We start from the raw sequence: 20802 nt of genomic DNA, 5'->3' as shown, positions 1-20802 counted from the left end.
ACGATGTTTCTATTATTTAATTATTTAAAATAAATTAAAACTTTTTGTATAAATTTTTTTTAAAAAAATTTCTATCTATTTTTTATGATTATTTCTATTATTTAAAATAAATTAATTATATAATATCTCTATGATGAACTATTTATATTTCTAAACTTTACATATTTTACACCATGACCAACAATCAAACTATTATAACAATACAAATACATTTAAATAGTAATGTAAGAATGGCTTAGTTCACATAAAAAATAAGTCTGTCTTAGATATTCTAAATACATCACAAAACTTTATCGCTTCAAAAAAATTGGAATTTCTCCCATCTACTTGAGTTCCCATCAATTGTCCATAAAACTAGGAAAGGGAATAGGTGCTATGCTCCCAATTCCAACATCCTCCTGTCCACTACTAGGAGATGTGTGTAATGTAGATTTCAGCTCCATCAACTTAGTCATTTTTTTCACTAGTTGATTAGGACTCTCACCATTTGTTGCCAACTGTGGTGACAATGCTTGGGGTTACACTTATTAAGTAAGAATATTTCCTAATCTAGGGATTAGAGCATTGAACATATCAGAATGTGATTTATGCTATGGGAGAAGAGGTATGTTGGGCATACTAATTGATTCTAGGGCTAGTGCAATTACATCTCCTTCCACTAGTGTTGTAAATATAATTTCTATAGTTGTTGAAGGTGCACCTCCAATATTTGGTCTATATCTCTTTCAAACATTTAGATTATCCTCTCTTTCTTTCCTCTTCTATTCCTTTAGTGCAACCTTCTCCAAAACTCATTTTCCCCTTTCTATAGCATCTAAGATCTCATTTCTTGCAATATTTTCCTCTCTCCCATCTTTCCTATCCCTGATCTTCTCCTTCATGTAAAGTGCATTAGCCTCAAATAACTTCTTAGTCTCTCTTGTTCCTTAGAATTTTGTATCCTTTTCTTTGGTAGCTATAGGAATCTACTAGGTAAACCACTATGTTGTTTTCTATCTAGTGGCATGTAACATATAAAATCAACATCTCCATCATAGTCATTTTGGGCCTGGGTATCAAAAAATTGTTAACTATTTATTTCATCATGGTTGCCACCATTTGCAAAGCATTAGATGACGTCCTTGGTGTAAACATGTGGTGGGGATGGAATTAAAAGGGAAACATTTTCATCCCCACAAGTATTTGGTTACCCAAGGTTTGTGACAACCTCCTACAACCAATCTAGTTGTGAATCTTGCATTAAAAAGCTTAATCTAATATCAATGTTTGTTGTATGCTCAAGGTTTTATCTCCTATAATAGTCCACTGGCTGGTTTAGGTTTTCTGGTTGGGTATTTTTAGGTGCAATTGTACCTAGTCCCTTCATATTTTGTCCATAACTCCTCAAAAAAGTGTTAATTAGTTCATCTAATAAGCCATTGATTTTTAGGAAGGATTCAATAGTGATTTACTCCCCCTCACTTTACAACTCATCAATATTTGCATCATCTACAGTAGTTGTTTCTTCTGATCCACTACTTGTGGGTTGTGGTTTAGATCCCTATTTTCCATCCTCATCAACAATGAAGCACTTTCTTGGGCCTATATCATTCACTAAAACCTCCCTATTCAAAGACCATATCCCTATCCTATGGAAACCACTCATTATATTATCAGGTGTAAGTGCCAAATTGGAGGCTTTGTTGGATAACATTCCTAACTCCTCATAACCAATATTGATTTGAGGGTTCCTAGCCAACCACACATTCCAAATATTTTTTAAGTAAGATTTTAATGGTGAGAAAAAAATAACATCCAATGATTGACACCTATAGATGGTATACGCTACAAGTGACACAAAATCTATGCCCAACTTCTTTTCTTTATAAATTATTTTCCATGTCATATGGATTCCATGATCATCAAATACTAGAAGACACCTTTTTGAGAGAAACACCCGACATGGAATTGTTCTTACAAAGTGGTCTAGCCAATTCAAGAATAATTATTTCATTATCCATCCATGTACTTGGACTGCCATGCAGGCCTTGAGATCATAATTGTAAATGTAGTTTTTTATATGTCTCTTAGCCTTGAACAAATAAAAATTGGAATTCTCTAACCAACAGTAATGTAAGGAGACCCACCCTACTAGTTTAGGCCACTATGCCCAAACTAACCAATGACTTCTTTTGATCCTATAGGGTTTCTTCTTTACCCTATTCCCAAGAGGATATCTCCCAACTATCCCCTTCCCTAGGATCTATGCACACCAATTGACTATGTGACAAAGAACTCATGGTGGATAAATCTGAAGGAATTTCGTAGGAATACCTTTCTTTCCAAAATCACTCTCATCTATCCATGTTACCTCAGATTCTGGTTGATCATTCCATTTGATAAGATGCTCCATATAGGTGCCATGACAAGTCTTCTTCTTGATTCTTGAATCCATAACCTTTTCAGCTTTTGGCTGAGATTATAATGGGATAGTGACTTCTTCAACCTTTGATTTTGTTTTTCCTTCTATGAATGTAGGCCATTTATATTGAACATAGTCCTTGACATTAAAGATAAGGTAAATTTCCAAGTTTGGTGGGAGTTCTATTTTTTTGGCATTAGAACCATAATTTGCAAGTACCTTACAAGGTCCTATCCTATGCATTTGTAGCTTGGTTGGAACACCCTATGCAAGTACCAAAACTCGTCGTTGGCATCATATCATGGCCTCAACACCTTGGATCATCTCAAAACATCTCATCTAACATGTTCAAACTCCTTGCACACTCTCAACAACTCATCTCTTACACTTTCTCGATTTTGCCTCTTCTAGGCTTGTTCATACTAGCCCTTGCTAGTCACTAATTTGTTGTTTTCTCCAAAATTTTCCACAGAACTTCCTAAACTATTGGGTGATTAAAATACCCTTTTCCTCACTCTAAAATATAATCCAAGACCAACTACACTTGTTTTGTAAAACATCACTTAAAACTGGCTATTTCAGTCTGCCAACTAGGCCTAGTTTGAGGCCATTTACAAAGAAACTCACAATACCTTAACTTTTGGAACTCCCATGACCCAAAAAAGTCTTAAGAAACAACTCAAATGCAAGGATTTTTCTATTTTTTTGGTCTCATGATCAACTTTACAATGGTTTTTACAAAACCCTCCTTTCTAGCCCATTTACCCTAGGGCTTTCTAGAACTCTTACTTTGCAACGTCTCTAGAACCCCAAAATTGTTCAAACACCTTCACTTTGGTTATATTAGATGACTTCAAACATAAAATGCAACTCTTGTTTGGAGAAAACACTAAATCCACCTTGGGAGGAATCACATACCCCTTTTTATGCACTCAAATTTTAGGGAAAACTATGCAAATACTTCTTAAATGGTTTTAGCACTCGACTTTTCAGATGGAAATGGTTATTATAGACTCAAACCAACAAGAAAAATCCCAAACTTGAGGTTTCTCAACACTCAACAATCAAATTTCAAAACTGTTACCAACACTTACTACTAGGACAATTTCTAGTTTTAATGGTCAAACTCCCAAAACATACAAAGGACCCCCCACTATTTTTGTATTTTTAAACACTCTTTTTGGAGACCTATAATAACCTCTCTCACTTTTTGGAGATCACACTCCATTTTCATTTTACGACGCCATCTCGGGTGATGCTGAAAGTTGCAATGTCAGCTAGTACAAAGTTGCCAACTGCCAAATCTCTTTCACCTTTCCTCGTGGGATCAAATTGTCTACTCCATTAGCTCCGCATGGTCAGGTAAACCCTATCCCCAACCTCGTCCTATCCCCTTCAGTGCTTGAACATTCTCAAGCATGCCAATCCAGAATGTCCCCAAGGGTCACTAAATGCCATAGGGCTGCAATCTTTGATGGGGCATATCTCGGAGCTCGTGCAAGGTATGGATGCAATTCTAGTTCCTATAGGACTGTGTTGCAGAGACCTACAATAACCTCTCTCACTTTTTGGAGATCAAACTCCATTTTTTTTTTACAATGCCATCTCGGGTGATGCTGAAACTTGCAGTGTGGGCCAGTACAAAGTTGCCAACTGCCAAATCTCTCTCACCTTTTGTCGTGGGATCGAACTCTCTACTCCGTTAGCTCCGAGTGGCTAGGTAAACCCTATCCCCAATCTCATCCTATCCCCTTCAGTGCTCGAACGTTCTCAGGCACGCCAATCTAGAATGTCCCCAAGGGTCACTAAATGCCATAGGGCTGTGATCTTTGATGGGGCATATCTCAGAGCTCGTGCAAGGTATGGATGCAATTCTAGTTCTTATAGGACCGTGTTGTGGAGACCTATAATAACCTCTCTCACTTTTTTAAGATCACATTTTGTTTTCATTTTACAATGCCATCTCGGGTGATGCTGAAACTTGTAGTGTTGGCCAGTACAAAGTTGCCAACTGCCAAATCTCTCTCATCTTTCGTCGTGGGATCAAACTGTCTGCTCCATTAGCTCTGAGTGGCTGAGTAAACCCTATCCACAACCTTTTCTTGTCCCCTTTAGTGCTCAAAAATTCTCAGGCACGCAGAACCAGAATGTCCCTAAGGGTCACTAAATGCCACAGGGTTGTGATCTTTGACAGGGCATATCTCGGAGCTCATGCGAGATATGGATGAGATTCCAATTCCTACAAGATTGTGTTGCAGAGACCTACAATAACCTCTCTCTCATTTTGGAGATCACATTCCCTTTTCATTCTACAATGCCATCTCGGGTGATGCTGAAACTTGTAGTGTTGGCCAATACAAAGTTGCCAACTGCCAAATCTCTCTCATCTTTCGTCGTGGGATCAAACTGTCTACTCCATTAGCTCCGGGTGGCCGAGTAAACCCTATCCCCAACCTCTTCTTGTCCCCTTCAGTGCTCGACTGTTCTCAGGCACATTGAACCAGAATGTCCCTAAGGGTCACTAAATGCCATAGGGCTGCGATCTTTGATGGGGCATATCTTGAAGCTTGTGTGAGGTATGGATGGGATTCTAGTTCTTACAGGACCGTGTTGTAGAGACCTACAATAACCTCTCTCACTTTTTCGAGATCACATTCTATTTTCATTTTACAACGCCATCTCGGGTGATGCTGAAACTTGTAGTGTTGGCCAATACAAAGTTGCCAACTGCCAAATCTCTCTCATCTTTCATCGTGGGATCAAACTGTCTACTCCATTAGCTCCGAGTGGCCGGGTAAACCCTATCCCCAACCTCTTCTTGTCCCCTTCAGTGTGCGAACGTTCTCAGGCACACTGAACCAGAATGTCCCTAAGGGTCACTAAATGCCATATGGCTGCGATCTTTGAGGGGGCATATCTTGAAGCTCGTGCGAGGTATGGATGTAATTCCAGTTCCTACAAGACCATGTTGCAGAGACCTACAATAACCTCTCTCTCTTTTTGGAGATCACATTCAATTTTCATTTTACAATGCCATCTCAGGTGATGCTGAAACTTGTAGTGTTGGCCAATACAAAGTTGCCAACTGCCAAATCTCTCTCATCTTTCATCGTGGGATCAAACTGTCTGCTCCATTAGCTCTAGGTGGCTGGGTAAACCCTATCCCCAACCTTGTCTTGTCCCCTTCAGTTAACCAGAATGTCCCTAAGGGTCACTAAATGCCACAGGGCTACAATCTTTGACGGGGCATATCTCGGAGCTCGTGCGAGATATGGATGAGATTCCAATTCCTATAGGACTATGTTGCAGAGACCTACAATAACCTCTCTCACTTTTTGGAGATCACATTCCATTTTCATTCTACAATGCCATCTCGGGTGACACTGAAACTTGTACTGTTGGCCAGTACAAAGTTGCCAACTGCCAAATCTCTCTCATCTTTCGTCGTGGGATCAAAATATCTACTCCATTAGTTCCGAGTGGCTGGGTAAACCCTATCCCCAACCTCTTCCTATCCCCTTCAGTGCTTGAACGTTCTCAAGCACACTGAACTAGAATGTCCCTAAGGGTCACTAAATGCCATAGGGCTGCGATCTTTGATGGGGTATATCTCGAAGCTTGTGTTAGGTATGGATGCGATTCTAGTTCCTATAGGACTGTGTTGTAGAGACCTACAATAACCTCTCTCACTTTTTGGAGATCACATTCCATTTTCATTTTACAATGCCATCTTAGGTGATGCTGAAACTTGTAGTGTTGGCTAGTACAAAGTTGCCAACTGCCAAATCTCTCTCATCTTTTGTCGTGGGATCAAAATGACTGCTCCATTAGCTCCGGGTGGCTGGGTAAACCCTATCCCCAACCTTTTCTTATCCCCTTTAGTGCTCAAACGTTCTCAGGCACACTGAACCAGAATGTCCCTAAGGGTCTCTAAATGCCACAGGGCTGCGATCTTTGACTGGGCATATCTCGGAGCTCGTGCGAGATATGGATGAGATTCTAATTCCTACAAGACTATGTTGTAGAGACCTACAATGAAATCTCTCACTTTTGGAGATCGCATTCCATTTTCATTCTATAATGCCATCTCGGGTGATGCTGAAACTTGTAGTGTTGGCCAGTACAAAGTTGCCAACTGCCAAATCTCTCTCATCTTTAGTCGTGGGATCAAAATGTCTGCTCCATTAGCTCTGAGTGGTCGGGTAAACCCTATCCTCAACCTCTTCCTATCCCCTTCAGTGCTCGAACGTTCTCAGGCACGCTGAACCAGAATGTCCATAAGGGTCACTAAATGCCACAGGGCTACGATCTTTAACAGGGCATATCTATGGGCTGTCAATACTTCGACTATACTTTAAAACAACGATTATCAATATGTGAAATAATTGAACTCATTGTATTTTGAAGTACTGAGAAGATGGCCTTGCCCTTCCCCAGGAGTTTCAGAAATGGGAGACATTAGGTAAGAGAGTGAAAATGTTACTATCGCTTCAACGCACATGACACAATTGGAAATGCAAATTTTGATGGTGATCATTTTGTGATAAGGGAGAGACTAGGGATGATCATTGCTACTATCCCTTTAGTAGTGGACTTTTGTTTTCTCTTGAATTTGGTGGTGGGGGATCAGTGGTAAGACTCCTTGGATATTCCTTCTTATGATGTTAGTGACAAGTGTTGCTCTTTGAAAACACTTGTACAATCTTTTTTAAATTATTAGATAAAAATAGAGAATTGTAAGTATTAAACATGATTAGCCTTTAGTTCCTAGAAGATCTTTATTTCCCCATCAATGCATTTAGAAAGTTAATTTTTAAGAAGATCATAAATAGAAAAAATTAGAGAAGCGATTTAAACATTTATATTGATTGGAAACATGTGAGTCTTGAGTTTCCTCTACCTTTTAAAGAATGTTCCTTAGCTAGCAGACCTAATTCCACATTCCATAAGACTGTCATTATGCTAAAGATTTAGGAAACCAACTGCTCTAAGATAAAGCTTCCCAGTCAATAATAATCTAGCCTATTGAGGTACATAATACTTCTCAATTAAGCTTGTGTTAATTCAATATTAATTTTGTAATTAACTACAATTTCAGTATTTGTGTATAGGGGGTGACTGAGAAAACTATTTGAGGTCCAATTTGAAAATATATTTGTAAGGATCTCGACCAAGGTTCACAACTTCAATGATTAATACATTCATTTAGGCCAGAACCTCACTACAAAAAAATAATATATAAAAAAGGTAGTGAATAACGTCATGTCTAGACCCAAATAAACCAATGAAAGTCAAATTAGCATAATGTGGAACAACAATATATGCATTGAGTGGGTTGTCATAAAAAAGCTTCATAATAAAATTCATGTCTAGAATTAAAAGACCTTAAAGAACATTTATGCTTGTAACACAAATGGCCATTCAAAACTGAATATGATTACAATATGTGAAATAGCATTACAAGAACTTGTAATGCTCTTGTGAACATCGTGTTAATTCTTGTAAGAATCCCTAAGATGCTTGTTATACTCAAAATTTTGTTGAAATTGAATTAATTTTTATCTTGTCGGTTAATTGGCTTAGGGTGATATATGCTTCTTGGATGGAATAATGAGTTCGTGATTAACTTTGTATTAAGATTCATAGCATCTTCTAGTTATTTGCAAAGGAAATTTATAAATTACTTGCTAATGTCATATGACTTGCTTGAGAAAGATGTCTGTGTTCTTATTGATGGGTACTAATGACTATCCACATTTAGTTCTTCAATATCCTATTTGACAAGCTTTCCATAGACATTTCTTTGCCATACTAAGTGTTTTTGAAAACATATTTGAGTAGAAGGACTACAGTAGATACTACATGATGTTTTAACAAATAAAGTAACGGGTTAAAGACTATTATTTCCAAGGTATTATGTCATAGTATTTTGATTATAATGATCTTAGACTAATGATATTCTTGAAGGTATCTTCGACATGCAGCAAGAAAGACAACCTACAGCCAAGGCTATATTGTGCCTACAACCAAAGCCATAAATGCTCACATCTAAAGCCACTAGTGCACATAGCCAAAGCAATGGATTCTTATAGCCAAAGTTACAAGTGTTCGCAGCCAAAGCCATGAGTACATGAAGTCGATGATCACAATTGTTTACAACTATTCACCAGAAACAACTTCTTTGCAGTTTTTGAGAAATACTAATAAAGCAAAAAAGAACATCTACTAGTTGGTAGACATAATGGCAACTCTCTAGCAATTGAATTTAATTTCATACATGCACATATCTAATTTAATGTCATACACGAACATATCTAATTTAACATCATACATGAACAAACATATAATATAAAATGATAACCAATAATGTCATGTACATTAACAAACACGTAATATATTATGATAACCAATAATGTCGTATATGAACAAACATATCATATATTAACCAATAATGCCATACATCAAATATGTCATACATCAAATATAGAATGTCATATGTACATCAAATGTGTATCAAATATGTCTCTCAGATGCCTATATATATATGGGGAAGGAAACAAGTCTCTTTCCGTCGTGTGGAGGGAGATAGTGGAGATGACGGGGCCCTCCTGACATGCTCACTTGACCTCTTGTTGAGGCTCTTCTTTAGGTCCAACTGATACAAAGAAAGTAGATATGAGTCAATATTTATTATACATTGAAATCAAATATATGTACTCACAAAATCAATTATTTTCTTACCGCCAACAAATAGTCACTCTGTAAGTCCACCTCAAATGCTCATGGACGATCAAGCATGACAAGAGCCTACAACAATTCAATAAATATAATCACTTATAAATAACATTAGAAATTTTGAGATTAACTATTATAAACAACTAAAATGAAGAAAATTCTTTCATACCTCCGTCAGTGGCTGTGAGCTAGCCACAGCTGCGGCCACTCCACTATCAACAGACTGTTGCAGATGAGGAGGTGTGTCTGACATCATGAGCTGCATGTCATACAATAAAAATTATATCTAACATGAAACATGGAATAAATATAATCAAATGAATTAAATTAACATGAAACAACTGTACCTATGTGAAGCTCGTATGATGTCTCTGCTCTGCATCTGTGGTAAAGGTTGAGGGTCCTGTGGAGAACTGATGCACATGCATATTTTTTTTGGTCAATCCTTAATATTATTACGTAATAAATATATGTATTAATTAAAATGATTAAATTGATACATACCTCAGGACTCATCGAAGGGACAAAAAATGGGCCTGGAGGATCGCTACTAGGCCCAGGAACACTTTGGCCCTAAATTTTGAACAATGTTAATAAATCCTAATTAATTAATCATTCACTATATGTATGAAATGTGATCAAATTAGTAATTTACCTGTGTGTCAATGCCAAATGTCTCGTTCAGGAACTGATCAGTGACAAGCCCATCATTTGCACCATCTTCAACATGAGTGCCAAATGTGCATAGGGATCCACATGAAGTGCACATGTGACCATGACGTATAGAAGGCTCCCCCTCAACTAATGGGCTTGTGGAATGGATGAGGTTCTGCGTCAAAGCATTAATGGTCCCTAGAGTGCTGGCCTCTACATGTTCCTTCACAACTAAAGAAATAATCACATGCTCATGCTGTGGATGGACCACGGGTGCCCTAACTACATTAGGGTCATGATGTGCTCTGGGCCTCTCAAATGATGACCCCCCACCTCTACCCTAGGATTCTAACATATCAAAATAATTGGGGATCTCCCCAAGGACAAACTCACAATATAATTTCTTCAAAAAATACATGGGGACCTCGTGATTGTTGCAAGGAGGGGCATCAAAAACCATCCACCATCTATCCCAAAAATTATTTCTAATAGAATCATATATGCACCAATGGATGGGCAATCATTTAGTACCCTCTCTAACAATATTTTGCTCACTGGGTTTTCTAAATAATCCACATATACTACCTTTTGGTATTTCCTTTTTTCTAACATCTTCATATGACAATTTATTTGCATAAAATCTTTTTTGTTCATCCCTCTTAGCCTGCTAAATATCTGACTGACCACTAACTGAGGTTATCTGAGTGTTAATGGATTCAAGGGATGATGCCAATTGAGCCCTCATTGGATTGGTTTGTCCGGATTCTTTCAACCGAGCAATGATTCCTTCTAATTGAGTTTTGCCTCTCTCTATTTCATTTCTTATATTTTCTTGTGTGCCTGGTGGAGGTCTTGCAATTGGTTTGGGTTGTGGAATTTGTTCTTCTTCTTGAGGAGGGTTTTGGTTTTGGGGTTCTTGAGGGTTTTGATGTTCTTATGGATTTTCTGGTTGATTATGAACATTTCTTGATAAAAAATCAATTGAAATTCAAATAAATAAACAAATCTAAATGAAATTTGTAAAAACCCTACAAAAGAATATAAAAAACTTACAAAACAATATGAAAAATATATCAAACAATGCAAAGTTAGGTTTATATCACTTACGGCGTCGTCGTGGGTGCACTTGTGGTCTTGGATTTTGTTGACGAGGAGGCATTTTTGGAAAATGGTGGTGCAAATGTTGAGTCTTCAACTCGCGTACATGCTGCTCGCTGTAGGAGTAGAAGAAAATGTTGATGAAAATGATGGGCTGCTGGTTTGCAACCCATCATATATACCTTTTTTTTTTTAAAAGCGCGCACGCGCTATAGCGCGTACGCACTTTTTAAAATAGGAAAAAAAAAATTCCTTGTCACCTTTTTGGCACCACAACTCGGTGCATATGCCCAACTGGGAAGAATAATTAGAAAGAATAGGATTAAATTATGGGTTATTTAATCCTATAGAGAAGATTAGTAGATGATTGGCCAAATTGATTAAATGAATGCGACCGTATCCTTTGATGAAAATGTGACGATGATGGATATCGAATAAGATGATGAAAAGGTAGACCAAAACCATGGTCAAATTAATTGATAGATCGAAATTGATAACATGCCAAGGAAACATGACATGAATTAATTGATATGTAACATTTAACTGACATTCTAAATGCTACAGGATTGAAATTGATTGATAAGGTTTGATCATAATAACACTGACGAACACTATCAATGTTATTAAAATGGTTGATGATGCCATGATCTAACATTGAAAGCCTCAACAACATCAAATATTGAATGAAATGAATGATAGTTTGACCTAGCATTGAGAACCACGACAATACTAAGGTCAGATTGATAAGATTGATAGGTTGATAGATTTTGAAGGCACTGAAAGCCACAAAAATACCTAGGAGTCGAACAAATGATGATTGATTTGGGATGTTTGATATGTTTTGGGTTGATTAGGAGTGATTTTGAATGATTTTGAGTTGATTTGGGGTGATTTCGAGTTGATTTGGGGTGATTTTGAGTTGACTTGACATGATTTCGAGTTGATTTGATATGATTTTGAGTTGATATGAAACTAATGTGAAAGGGGATACAAATGACGAAATACGGTCAATCTGGCCAAAAGATCAAAGTTAGTAGAATGAGAAAATGGGACAAATTAGTATGAAAAAGTGATGAAGTTGTAGATGCAAACCATTTTTGAGTGTCTACACTATCCTTGTGACAATCTAAGATGTGTCAACTCATTGCTCATTTGTGACATAGTCTTCTTCATTTGAACAACTTTTGAAATAAGGTTATTTTCTATTTTCTCAAGAAATATTGCCTTCTATTTAAAGAAAGCTATTTTTGGAGGCTCATACCCTAGATACATTATTTCATGACTTTGTGGAGTGGGTGCCTGCTATAATGGAACCGGATTCATGGGTATGAATTGACTAGGCACCGTGGGTGCTCCCATGGGGTATGTTGGCATCACAATGAATACTTACATCAGAAGCATCATTCCTCCTCCATTAGGATTAGCTTCCTTTGTGAATGTGATTCTTTTGCAAAGACTTTGCATAATGTATCAATATCACCTAGAGGAAGTCTTCTTAGAAAGATCGCTATAAGGGCATCCATAGCATTCAGATAAATTGAATAGTGGCTCCAACTAGTATAGTGTATGAGATTTCCAACTTGCGGTATGCCATATCAAAGAGATGGTTGAAGTGTGAAACTATCTCAGTTGGATCCCTTTTAATTGATATAAATTGTTGATGTATCATAGCTGGGTTGATGAAAGTTTTGAATTGTTCCAAGAATAATTTTTCAAAAGTATCCCAATATCCAATACATACTAGTGAAAAATTAACATACCAATTAAAGGAAATTTCCCCCAAAGAATAGGGAAATAAATGAAGAGCCACATCCTCATTAGCAATCTACTTTTGGTTGCAAATTTTCTTGAAAACTTTGACATGATCTTCGACAGTTCATGATTTGCCATAAATGAACCTAGGGAAAAATTTCTCAAGATTCTTGGGGAGGTCATGAAGTTCACCTTTGAGGTTTATGGGTGAGTCAACTACATTTTCAAAAAATGCCATTGGAGGATTTGGTGGACCTAAAGGTGGTTGGGATGGTGGTGGGACTATTGGAGTATGTGGAGGTCCACTTGGTGGTTGAGGTGGTGGTGGAGTAGAAGAAGATGATGAAATGTTGAATGGAAATGGTTGAATTCAAGGTATTCCTCTGTCAGTACATGGCTTAAAAAAGTGAGTAAGCTCAAGAAACTCATGTGCACTTGATGAAGACCTTAATGCCCACTAAAATGGGGAATTCAGATCAATATCCTCCAGTTTGCATCAATTTTACAAAAGGCTCACCTCTAAAGAAGTACACTTTCTCACAAGTTTCGCAAATCACAGAGTTTTGCACACCTGTACACCTTCACAGATCTAGACCTATGGACCTACATAGCTACGAACCTATGCACCTTGCAACTATGCATTTGTGCACCTGAATTTCTATATAAAAAAAAAAAAAAAGTTGAACTTGTTTGAAGCACAAATTATTGTAGAAGTGTAAAATTATGAAACTTTGACAAATTTTCTTTCTTTTTGGGAGTTTAAAGGTCCCTCCTTCTAGTGCCACTTCTATTGGGTAGTCATTATGCATGAGGTCAATGACAAGAATTCATTTCACAATTCCTCTCTTGAAAAGCCAATCTTTTGGGATTAACTCCAAGGTTTAGTATTTGTCTTGCAACATACCAAAATCTTCTTAGTTGAAGATAAATGTGATTTTTCATGAGTAGGCCTTTGCTGGTTCTATTATGATTTCAAAATGAAGTAAAATCTATTTTCTGTCTCAAAATAACACACAAAAGAACAATGCTTTTGTATTTTCTATTTTTAAATTAATGCAGTCTAATAATGCAACTAAAATGAATTCCTATTCTAACAAGGGGTTAGCAAAGCAAATAATGAAACTAAAAGAAAATAATGTGAAATTGAAATCCTAATGGACATAAGCTACAAAAAATAACATGCTATGAGTTAAACTTTTGAAGAAATTGGTAAGAAACCAATGAAAATAGGAGCACCATTTCCTAGAATCCATTGATGCAATCATCGATGGGAAATTTCAATAACCAAATGATGTTTCACTCTTCATCAAATCATAAGGACATAGAAAGTGTGCTCATGTGAGATAAAGAGTTATGTAGGCACAATTTGTGATCTCTCCTCAAGCTAGATATGTCAGTGGAATTCGTAAAATTATAGAAAACACTAGAATTAAAGAATTGAACAACCAGAAACATAATTTTATTGCATAATAACAATGGTCCTTGTTATATTTTACAATGGGGTATTTATCAGAAATCGTCTCCTAAATTTGTGTTGAGAGTGAGAGATATTTTTCATGCAATAATATGCTTTTAAACAATAAAACAAACTAAATGTATACAATCTAATAATTAATTTGGTGCTTAGAGGGACTCCATCCATATTTTATTCATTAATTGGATGCATGAGCCCTTTACATGTCATAAACAAAGAAAATATGAGGGAGAAAGAAGGAGGAAGCCTTCAGTCAAATTACGAGTGTCTGGAAGTGCCAAAATTAGAAGTTGGTCCTTCATTAGGCATGTGTTGAAGTTAAACTACCACTAGAATGCATTCTCTATGCATGGACAGTAGTATTTTTGGAACAAGTAGTTAACTATCAGAAAACCTCTAAATTGCAGAGCTGTGGACCTGCAGAGCTCGATTGGGTTAAAATCTCAAAATTTTATTGAGTGTCAAATTTGAAATTCTAGCATCTGGGTTTTGTTCTTCTTCATCTGTAAGCTATGTTTGGATGTTTGCCCTTGAATTTCAGGTATCTATAAAATCCTTGAGTCTGGTATCCAATTCTAATAGTGCTTCTTTAGTCCTAAAAGCTTGTCTAATATCTTCATGGCTAGATGCCTCCTCCAAAGTCTTCTTAAAATTCTCTACTACTGCCTCAATTGGCAATAGCTTCTCTCGTTCTTCATCCTCAAAAATGTCCAAGCATGCATCACTGTATAGCTTCTGTACTTCCAAAAAAATTTCTCAAGCTTGGTCTTTGAGCCTATGAATCCCCTCATGTAATGTTTCCATTACTTTATTGCTATCTACTATCTATTCTATCTAGTCATCAATCATGTCTAGCTCTTCTCCTATATATACATCAATCAAAGTCTGGGACCTTTTCCCTTTTATGGTTTGTAGAGTTTTCAAATCCTTACCACAAGCCTATACCTCATCCATGATACTGAAGTCTTGCTTCAAAATAACCACAATCTTCTTCACGTTCTCCTATGTAGCATGCAACAACTTCAAATTCAATGTAATTATCATAAGACCTCTATCTTCAAAGCTTTCTTGCTACTCCTAACAGGCCTTCAAAAATGGATCTAATTGTACACCTCCTCCTTCTCTATGTATAGTATTCAGACTCTGCTCAGGGTGTTCAAGATCAAGAGGACCAACAACTTCAGCTAGATATCCCTTTAGGATCTTGACCTACCTTTGAAGTGCTTGGATTTTGGCCTCCTCTTGTTCCATGTACTTGAGGACCTCTTTGACTCCCATGGTCATCATTAGTTAGGCTAAATCCTATGTAGGCCTTTGCAATATAACATCCTTTAATTCATAATCTTCGAGGCTAAGGCCTTCTGCATCTGTGCCTTCAAGAGGGAAAGTCACTTGTGAAAATAAATCCTAGTTCCATATGGTGGTGACAAATTACCAACAATGTGGTCTCATGTGATGGAGACTCAGGTTTATTCAGGAGCTTTGCAATGTCACAAATGTCATCCTTCGAAACATGAAATTGAAGGTTAGTGCTCCTCATTATTTCCTTTCAGATCCATCTTGGGATATGTTTTCTTGAGGACTTGGCTCTTGATGAAAAAGGGGTGTGTTTAACTACCTCCCTCCCTTTATCACTTTTTCTTGGAGTCGTCTCCTATTATGAAGGTTCCCCTTCTATAGCTTCAATCTCCATGGATCCTGTAGGTTGCACCTTAGTGTCTTGGGAAGGTGGTTGAGAATATTCCACCATTTGTCCTTCCTTCAACACTTCATTAGTCATCATTTGTTCTGGTTACTCCTCTGATGATGGCTCCTTTTGAACCTATTCTTCCTCTAAATCTAAGGTGGAGGAGTCACCAAGCCACTATCTATCATTATTTGTGGTGGAGATGGGGGAGTAAGATCAGGACCCTATGTATCTGGCAGCATCTACATCTAGTCTTCCTATTGAAAATCACCTATAGAGATGTCCCTAATCTTATCCCCAATCAACTTTGTACCTATAGGCATGAAATCAAAATCTGACATAGAGAAAACATGATTTCCCTCTTCACTTTGCTCACCCACTCATTTCTGCACTTTTTCTTTTGAAGAAGATAGCTCTAAGGGTTCTACTTGGGTGGATGGTAAGGTACCTGTGACACTCTTTCTTCTTTTCAACTTTGTGGCTCTTGCTAGACAAGTTCTTCCCTGTAGGGGTAGTTGTTCCTATTCCTCTTCTAATTTTCTTTCTTCCTCCTCTTCATCTCCCTCCAAAATGGTTTTAGGGATAGATGGATTAGACACTAATCTTCTACTGATCCTTTACCTTTTCTTCATCTAAATCTTAATCCTCTTCTTATGTTTCTTTGGGATAGAAGGAGAAGTTGGGTCTTCCTTGCATAGGACAAATGGAATCTTGAGGAATCTCTCTCTCTCTCTCTCTCTCTCTCTCTCTCTCTCTCTCTCTCTCTCTCTCTCTCTCTCTTCTTTCTTCTGGTTGTTTGGACACAATGGGAGGCAAATGTGGTTCATCCTAGACTTGAGTAGCTTTGATATCTTGGGACCCTTGTGGAATCTATTCTTGCTGCTGGGGAAGCTCTTGTTTTGTAGCTTGTTCTACCTGAATCCTCTAAGGGGAGGTCTTCTTTCTTTTATTATTTCCCTTCCTTTCAGGAGGATGATAGTATCCAATCGAGTGATCAAGCTGGTATACTATCTCTAGCTTGATAGGAGATTGGGCGACAAAGGTAGGAATTGTCAGTTTCTTCCCTCTACCTCTTTCTAGATGAGCATGTGCATGAAAGATTACTATATCAAGAATTGGATCAAGTGGAAAAGGTTTCTCGTTCCAATTATTCATCATTCTGATGACATGCCTCACCTAATGATTGATATCATCTGCCTCCTCCTTGTCAACCTCAACATTCATAATGGGTCTTTCACCAATTTTGTCTACTTCACCTGATACTCTTCGATGACCAATAGCCATGCCCAACAAGGTCTCTATTGCATCTTTATTTTCTCATAGGCCAATTCAATTTGCCATGAAATCTCTAATAGTACTAGTTTGTCACTAGGGTATCTTCGGAGCTTCATAGGATTGATGGAGGCACTAGCTACTTGTAAATATGTGAAAGTTTTGAACTAGATGAAGTAGGCTCCAAGAACTATGATTTGTGCTTTAGAATCATGAGAAGCTTGATTAACAAATGTAGAAGCCATAGATAGAAGCCATAGATAGAGGAGGTATGGAGGTTGTAAGAAAAATACCATGATTAACATCCATAGGAGGTAAACTTAAATTGAGAACCTTACAATTCCTATAGGCTTGAGATGAAAAAAAAAGATGAACAGGTCAAGAATGACATGAATTACACAATGAAGGCCAAAAGAAGTCAATGGTAGCAGAATCCTCAGGCCTAAAGTATGATATAAATTATGATTAATCATCTTCACTTCATCATCATAAACAAACTTAAGACATTTATGAATAGGTGAAGCAATAACATTCATGGCATTTAACCATGACAGACTAGGGGGTCAATGCAAGAAGTTGGGTCTCACTTTTGGCCAAAAAGTGGAAATGTTTTTCCTATTTTTGAAATTTTTTGTCGATTGATGTCAAAATTTGAGGTATTTAGAGATTGAATATTTAAAAACTCCAGAAATAAAATTTTTAGTGTTCGAAATCTAGTTTTTGAATATGTAATTTATTTGTGCACCCATATGATAGATTTTTTTTTGGTATGGATCTTTAAAAACCACTTTTTCAAAATGCCGATTTCAGGACCATACCATGCTCGTGTACGGACACCATAATTTGACACAAATAAGTGAATTTTTGCAAATCCTTTTAAAGGGAGTTACTAATACACCTAAGATTGATGACAATATTTTTTCTTAATTTTTTATTGAACAATTTTTTTATTATTAATTATTAATTGGCTATAAAGGTAAATTTTAAAACCTCTCGTGTACGAACCACATAATTTGATCAAAATCTCACTTTTTTCAATTTTTTTTTTTAACATCAAAAGAATTGTATGTAGATTGATGACAAATAAATTAATTTAAGAAAAATTATAAAATAAAAAAGTTATTAAAGTTCTAGTGAATGTCACTTTTAAATGTTTAGGAGATAGTTTTGATTAATAAATAATGGAAAAATAGAAAATAAACTAATAACACTATAAAATTTACATTTTTGAAATCAAAACAGCAAGACCTATAATGGGTTTTTGTCTCATCAAAAAATTCAATAGGAATGACTATAAAAAAATTACGACAATATTAGAAATTGTTGATTAAATGCCGTAGAAAAAATGGAGTACAAAGGCATAGCTTGGTGGGACCAAGCCTATGCCATGCCTTTCCCCAAGGCAAAACCCCATGCAAAAGTCAGGAGCCATGCCAAATTCCTGCTCATGTCTCACGAATCGGGCACCTGATTTGTAATTCAAAAATCGGGTGCCCGATATCTTTAAACCGTTATATCAATTTTTTTAAAATTGGGCACCTGATTTGTAAACGAGTACCCGAGTTTTAAAAAATTGGGTGCTCAATTTTTAAGAAATCAGGTACCCATTTCTGATATACCTGTTGGGTCCCAAAAGTTGCCCCACTGACCCAATTTCAATGATTAAAATGATTGAACAACAGTTTCGATCTGCAACACTGAATTTTGTCACACTTATTCTATTTTCTTGTCCTCTTATACAATTTGCAGGCTACTGATTCAAATTCAAAACTGGTGCAAACATGGGATCAAAACAACGAAGAAAGAAGAAAGCAAGAGTTCTAACAGATGAGGTGATTGTAGCAAATAAAGAGAATGAAGCACAACGTCAACGAGAGAGAAGACAGAGAATTAGAGACTTGAACCATGTTCCAAAGGAGAAAGACATTAAAGATACCATGATGGATGAAGAAGTCAAAGAAGAGAACCCAATACAAGAAAATTTAGGTGCACATTCTAATTATGCATTCAATATAGGTGTGTCTCCAAACCCTCAAATTTTCTCTCGTGATGAAATTGGTAATTTTTTAGAAGCAGGTTATGATTTAAACGATTTAGATTTTCTTCATGAGAAGCAATTGTCAAATGATCATGCAAAAAACACTCCAATTGAAATGCCTGCGCCAAAACAAATGCCAAGAAAATTTGAAAATGATATTCAAATCCCAAATAACAGTGAAAATAGTAGTGTCTGAAAATAAAAATTGCATGAATGTAGACATAGAAACACCAACTATTGAACAAACATGTCAGGATGATAGTAAAGTGTCTAAATATAATTTTCATATTCGTAATGATGTGTTAGATAATCTTGAGGGATTGGTTTCATGGAGACAAATTAGGACACATGGTAATAGATTATATAGGCATTTTTTTTATAATAAGAAATTTGGGTTTCAATGTCAGCTAATGTTGAACCTAATTAGAAATGTCTAAAATGCGAAAAGTAATGAGAAGGTTGGGAATGTATACAAAACCCAAGAATAAAAATGAGTCTTTAAAACAAGTTGTATCCACTGTTGCTTGTGCTTTTGATGTTATCAAAAAGAGAAGTCAGTCTAAAGATAAGAATGTAGCATGACGAGAAATAACAACATCTTTAGTTAACAAATCAACATCTAACAAAAGATTGATTACCAACATAAGTGGATATCTTAATGTGAATCGTAAGACTTTAGAAAGAGCTATAAAGAGAAGGGTTAACTTTGAATGTGATCCAGCAAATATTTTATGGACTTCTAGTGGTAGACTCCCGAGATGTGATATGAAACTTACTAGTGAAATCAAAAGATTGATTGAAATTTTTTTGGCATGATAATAGAAGAGTATCACCTAATTCAAGAGATGTTCTCAAATTGAGAATTGGGTCAAAAATACATGATCCACATCCTAAACAGCTTTTGGACATGACTCAAACTGAATTGTTTAAAAAATTTGTAGATGGTAAGGTATTAAATATTACCATTAGTCAAAGATCTTTTGAAAAGTGTAAACCATGGTATGTAAGGATTAACAAGGAAAGAATCACATGTTGTTGTAAAACTCATATTCAATTTTGTTACCATTATGATGTATTTCAATTTATACATGGTACCATGCATAGTAAAGAAATGTTGCAAGAATGTGGTATAAAAATACGACCTCAAACTATAAAAGATTTCATATCAGGTTTGTTTTGTAAGCTACCTAATTATCAATACTTTCTTTTCAATGCATGTCTTTCTAGTACATGTGATATGTGCAACAATCTTTCTTTGTTAGATGAATGTTTGCATAAAAATGCTTTGACTACTTTTGGACAACAATTAGTTGAGGTAAAAAGATTCAAAACTATTGAATATCCATTAAAGTATGGGAAGTTTGGAAGAAGGTGTGATCTAGTTACAGATAAAGTTAGTTGTCATGCATTTATGGATGAGTTTAAGAGTGTGATCATACCAAAATATGTTAAACACTCTCAATATTCTAGATGGCTTGATGGACAATTTCACATATGTAAGAATAAATTTCCAATTGCTACTATACTTTCAGTTGTTGACTTTGCAGAGAACTACACGCTTGCACTGCAAGAAGAGGTACAACCACAATATTACAATTCAGTGCAAGTAACAATTTATGTTCATATAGTTTATAGGCATGCACCTGATAGTACAGAGGAGGATCAAAAAATATTGAGAGTAACATTTTTAT

Source organism: Cupressus sempervirens, chromosome 11 (assembly GCF_028749045.1).
Source record: "Cupressus sempervirens isolate cs-2001-9-10 chromosome 11, ASM2874904v1, whole genome shotgun sequence".
NCBI lineage: Eukaryota > Viridiplantae > Streptophyta > Pinopsida > Cupressales > Cupressaceae > Cupressus > Cupressus sempervirens.
Note: the sequence above shows the minus strand (reverse complement) of the source record.